We start from the raw sequence: 5,474 nt of genomic DNA, 5'->3' as shown, positions 1-5,474 counted from the left end.
CCTGTAACAATTACACTTTGTTATATTTATTGCAACTTTCTGTACACAAAAATGATAATAGACTCGCCCCATGTCAGAGTCTTGCAATGCCTCCTGGGACTTGTAGTTCCACAACAGCTGGAGGGTCGAGGTCCCCACCCCCCACTGATCTCCCCTGGTGGGTATTGTAAACCTGGAAGTGACGGGCTTCCATCACTTCCGGGTTCACTGCTGTTATTCCCCTGTGGCCGAGCATGATCTGCGCAGGGTCAGCTTCACCGTGGTGTAGAGGTGACATCAGGGGGGGTCTTCTTAAAAGAGAACCTGTCTCCGGCACTAGGCTATCACCTATAGCAGTGGTGGCGAACCTCGGCACTCCAGCTGTTTTGGAACTACAAGTCCCATGAGGCATTGCAAGGCTCTGACAGCTACAGGCATAACTCCCAGAGGCAGATGCATGTTGGGATATGTAGTTTTGGCACAGCTGGAGTGCCAAGGTTCGCCACCACTGCCCTATAGGATAGGGAAAGCTCCAGCTTTAATGACACTACAGATCCCATCATGCCTCTGCGAGATATGGCTGTCAGTCTTTCAATGCCTCGTGGGACTTGTAGTTCCGCAACAGCTGGAGTGCCGAGGTTGCCAACCCCGCGATCTATTCACTCATCTCCCCTGATTATTGTGAACCTGGAGGTGACGCGCTCCCATCACTTCCGGGTTCAGCGCTGTTCCCCCGACCCCCTGTGGCCGAGCGTGCTCCGTGCAGGGTCAGCGTCACCAAAGTGCAGAGGTGACATCAGGGGGTCTTCTTAAGAGAACCTGTCACCAGCACTATGCTATCACATGGGGCAGGGGTGACATCAGGGGTCTAATAGATGTCTCCTTAAAGAGAACCTGTCACTGGCACTATGCTATCACCTACAGCAGGGGTAGCCAAGCTCTGGCCCTCCAGCTGTGGCGGGACTACAAATCCCATGAGGCATTGCAAGACTCTCACAGACACGACTGCCGGAGAGAGATGCCTCATGGGATTTGTAGTTCCACCACAGCTGGAGGGCCGGAGTTGGGCTACCCCTGACCTATAGGGTCGGGCAAACTCCAGCTTTAATTAAACTACTAGATCCCATCAGGCCTCTGTGGCGGTCAGTCTTTCAATGCCTCATGGGACTTGTAGTTCCACAACAGCTGGAGTGCCGAGGCTGCCGACCCCCTGATCTATTCGCTGACCTCCCCTGCTGGGTATTATGAACCTGGAGGTGACGTGCTCCCATCACTTCCGGGTTCAGTGCCGTTCCCTGACCCCCTGTGGCCGAGCTTGGTCTGTGCACAGTCATCTTCAATATGGTGCAGAGGTGACATCAGGGGCCTAATAGAGGTCTTCCTAAAGGGAACCTGTCACCTCACCATCTGTAATAAAACTACAAATACCATTGTGCCTCTGGGATTCATGTCTGTGGCTGTCTGAGTCCCAGTGCCTACTTGGTCTTGTAGTTCCACAAAAGCTTGAGCGCCAAAGTTGCCAACTTGTGATCTACTCACTGATCTCCCCTGCTGGGTATTGTGAACCTGGCGGTGACACGCTCCCATCACTTCCCGGTTCAAGTGCTGTTCCCCCAACTCCTGTGGCCGAGCGTGATCTGTGCACGGTCAGCTTCACCACAGTACAGAGGTGACATCAGGGGTCTAATAGACGTCTCTGTAAAGAGAGTAGCGTCACCACAGCTGTAGGGCAGGAGCTGGCCTACCCCTGCCCTATGTCATAGCATAGTGCCAGTGACAGGTTCTCTTTAAGGAGACATCCATTAGATCCCTGATGTCACCTCTGCACTACGGGGAAGCTGACCGTGCCCAGATCACGCTCGGCCACAGGTGGGTCAGGGTATAACGGCGCTGAACCTGGAAGTGATGTGAGCTTGTCACTTCTAGGTTCACGATAGCCACCAGGGGAGATCAGTGAGTAGATCACAAGTGGGCAACCTCGCCACTCCAGCTGTGGCGGAACTACAAGTCCCATGAGGCATTGAAAAACTGACAGCCACAGGCATGACTCAGATGCATGATGGGATTTCTAGCTACATTACAGCTGTAGAGCCGGACTTTGCCTACCTCTGCTCTATGTGATAGCATAGTGCCAGTGACAGGTTCTCTTTAAGGAGACATCCATTAGATCCCCGACGTCACCTCTGCAAAGGTTCATTCATCCGGGTCACATGGTCTATCTGTAAAAAAAATTAGAGGCAACTGGACTTCCTGTATTTTTCTTGGACGTTTCACCGGCCGTCCGACCAGCTTTCTCAATTCGGAAAGCTAGCCTGATGACCAGCAAAACGTCTTTAACCACTCCCAGGGCTCTACTGTCCCCCTGCGGCGCCCAGGACCGAAATGGCGGGTTTCCCCCTGCAATGACCGCAGAGAGATTTAGCGGTTGAAAGCTACCGATCGCTCCTCCGATCACTGGACCCCGGAAGCGACGTGTATGACATCACTTCCGGTATCACTGGGCACAGTCTACGGCTCTTAGAGGCAGGAGATGAAGCTGGTGAAGCAGATCTCTGGCTTCCTCAGCTTATTTGGGGTCCCTAGGGGACATTAGGAGTCTGAAAGACCCCTGATGTATCTGCCTCCTGCTCAGCAACCGCATCAAACTCCGATATAACCGGCCGTACGGGAATAAAGCAGACAAAGGCACTATACAGCCTGAGGGCCACATCTGGGCCCTTGGCTGTCCCTGTCCGGTCACAGGCTGATCTCCAAACCTACGCTTGGTTATGGTTGGCTGACAGCTGAGGGGCAGGTACATCCACTGCAAACCATATCCCAGTGCAAGCCCCCTCCTCTTCCGTCGCTGGTAGCTAGGACTGCTGGCGTCCTAGCAACCAATGATGCTGGGTGTCCACCTTCTCTGTTGCTAGGACTGCTGGCATCGTAGCAACCAATGATGCTGGGTAGTCCACCTCCTCTGTTGCTTGGACTGCTGGCGTCCTAGCAACCAATGATGCTGGGTGTCCACCTCCTCTGTTGCTAGGACTGCTGGCATCGTAGCAACCAATGATGCTGGTTAGTCCACTTTCTCTGTTGCTAGGACTGCTGGCATCATAGCAACTAGGGATACCGGTTTTTCTGTACCGAGTACCGATGTTTTTGGTACCCGACGGTACCGAATACCGATACTGGAAGCCCCATTAAGAAAGCCGAGCAACGTGTAATGGCACGACCAGCCGGTATCCCGATTTTTCCATGCTCCCTCATCACCAAGTGACGGAAAGCCGGGCAGCCTGTTATGACTCGCCGCTCAGCTTCCCGATACTGGAAGCTCCGGTATCAGGAGCATTTGGGCAAACTCGAGTACTTGCCCAAATACTCTGTAATGGCACCGATGCCGTATCAGTGCATCCCGAAAAGCAACCAATGATGCTGGGTGTCCACCACTCCTGTTGCTAGGATGGCTGGCATCGTAGCAACCAATGTTGCCGGTTGTCCACCATTCCTGTTGCTAGGATGGCTGGCATAAAGCAACCAATGTTGCCGGGTGTCCACCATTCCTGTTGCTAGGATCGCTGGCATCGTAGCAACCAATGTTGCCGGGTGTCCACCATCCCTGTTGCTAGGATCGCTGGCATCGTAGCAACCAATGATGCCGGGTGCCCACCTCCCCTGCAGCCATCTGTTGCTAGGACTACAAGCATCCCAGCAACCAGTGACATGAAGTGTGTTCCCCGCCCCCAGCCCTCCTATACAGACCCAGTTTCTCATGTGGCCCACCCTTGGATTAAAGGATAACCCCGGGGGAAGGGCATATGCCAAGGGGAGCAACATATCCGCGAGAGCCGAGAACACCCGCAAAATAAACACGGGGAGATAACGGCGCCACAGTAGAGCGGAGGACGCGAGGCACCAAAGAACTCCCACACCGACCATAAAGTACCTGGAGGGGGGAGGGGATTAACTAAAACTGGAGCAGCAACCAATCAGCTTCTATATTCAACTTGTTCAGTTCAGCTCTGGAAATTAAAGCTGGAAGCTGATTGGAGGATGAACTGATCCTGACTTCCTACATTCCCTTCTTCACATGACCACCCCTCCCCCCCGGTCATGTGATCAAGCTCCTGATATAATCCTGTGATACAATGTAACACATCGCTACACTGATGGCCCCGCCCCCTCCTGGCACTTCGGCCTCCACCATTGGTGGAACCTTAAAAAAGCTCATTCGTTAAGACAACATATGCAAGCCAGGAGTGATATAATGCCCCTCCCCCCAAGCACAAAGAGAGCGCAGCAGTGGGCGGTCTTTATTACAGGAGGGGGCGGAAACAAGACCTGTCACCCTGTAGAAGGAGGAGAGAGCAGTGGGAGGTCTTTATTACAGGAGGGGGCAGGGACAAGACCAGTCACCCTGCACAAGCAGCAGTGAGCGGTCTTTTGATACAGGAGGGGGCGGGGTCACTCTGAAAAAGGGGGGGAGGGGTCCCACAATCTCAGAAGCAGCAAATGGACACAAAAATGGAAACCCCATCAGCCTCTGGGTGAAGATCGATATCTCTTTTATGAATATTGATCACTTATTGGCAGGTCGGTGATACATTCCCGCACACTCTGTAGACATGAGCTGCACCGGGGCCCCCGAGGTAATGTCGGCCGGTCAATGGAGGGCCCACTCGGTATGTGACTGGTCGGTCACGGGCTCCCGTCTCCCCTACCCCCGCACACACACCGGGCCTCACCTGTCTCCGTCGCCGCCTCACAGACGTACCGAGCTCTATTCAAACCCGGAGCCGTCCGCCGCCATTGGCTACACTGCCTCAGCCCGCCACCGCCGCGACGTCCCCGCCCACAACACGCCTACTCACCTTCGTTTCCGGAGGATCCACCTCTGTGTAGAAGAGTGACCACGCCCTCTTTACCTAATAAGGCTAAGGGGAGGTCCGCATAGGGCACGGTCGACGCGCTCTTCCCTGGGCAAAGAAGGCTATCACGTGACATCATGGAGCTGGAGACACATACTGGAGAGACGAGACATGGAGATGAGGACGGATACTGGAGAGACCAGACATGGCGATGAGGACACATACTGGAGAGAGGAGACATGGAGATGAGGACACATACTGGAGATGAGACATGGAGATGAGGACGGATACTGGAGAGAGGAGACATGGAGATGAGGACACATACTGGAGATGAGACATGGAGATGAGGACGGATACTGGAGAGAGGAGACATGGAGATGAGGACACATACTGGAGATGAGACATGGAGATGAGGACGGATACTGGAGAGAGGAGACATGGAGATGAGGACACATACTGGAGATGAGACATGGAGATGAGGACGGATACTGGAGAGAGGAGACATGGAGATGAGGACACATACTGGAGATGAGACATGGAGATGAGGACGGATACTGGAGAGAGGAGACATGGAGATGAGGACACATACTGGAGATGAGACATGGAGATGAGGACGGATACTGGAGAGAGGAGACATGGAGATGAGGA

At 53.8% G+C, this 5,474-nt stretch overlaps 1 protein-coding gene across 1 annotated transcript in view; it reads right to left on the bottom strand.

The window, feature by feature from the left end:
* NUMA1 (nuclear mitotic apparatus protein 1) overlaps window positions 1-4,814 on the bottom strand; it is a 62,716-nt gene extending 57,902 nt beyond the window's left edge. Inside the window, exon 1 of the mRNA XM_018574377.1 lies at window positions 4,704-4,814. The gene's annotated coding sequence lies outside the window, so the exon portion shown is untranslated. The remainder of the gene's footprint in view (window positions 1-4,703) is intronic.
* Window positions 4,815-5,474: the final 660 nt, after the last annotated feature.

This window comes from Nanorana parkeri, unplaced genomic scaffold, assembly GCF_000935625.1.
Source record: "Nanorana parkeri isolate BGI_ZX_2015 unplaced genomic scaffold, ASM93562v1 scaffold2907, whole genome shotgun sequence".
NCBI lineage: Eukaryota > Metazoa > Chordata > Amphibia > Anura > Dicroglossidae > Nanorana > Nanorana parkeri.
Note: the sequence above shows the minus strand (reverse complement) of the source record. Positions and strands in the feature narration are given on the sequence as shown.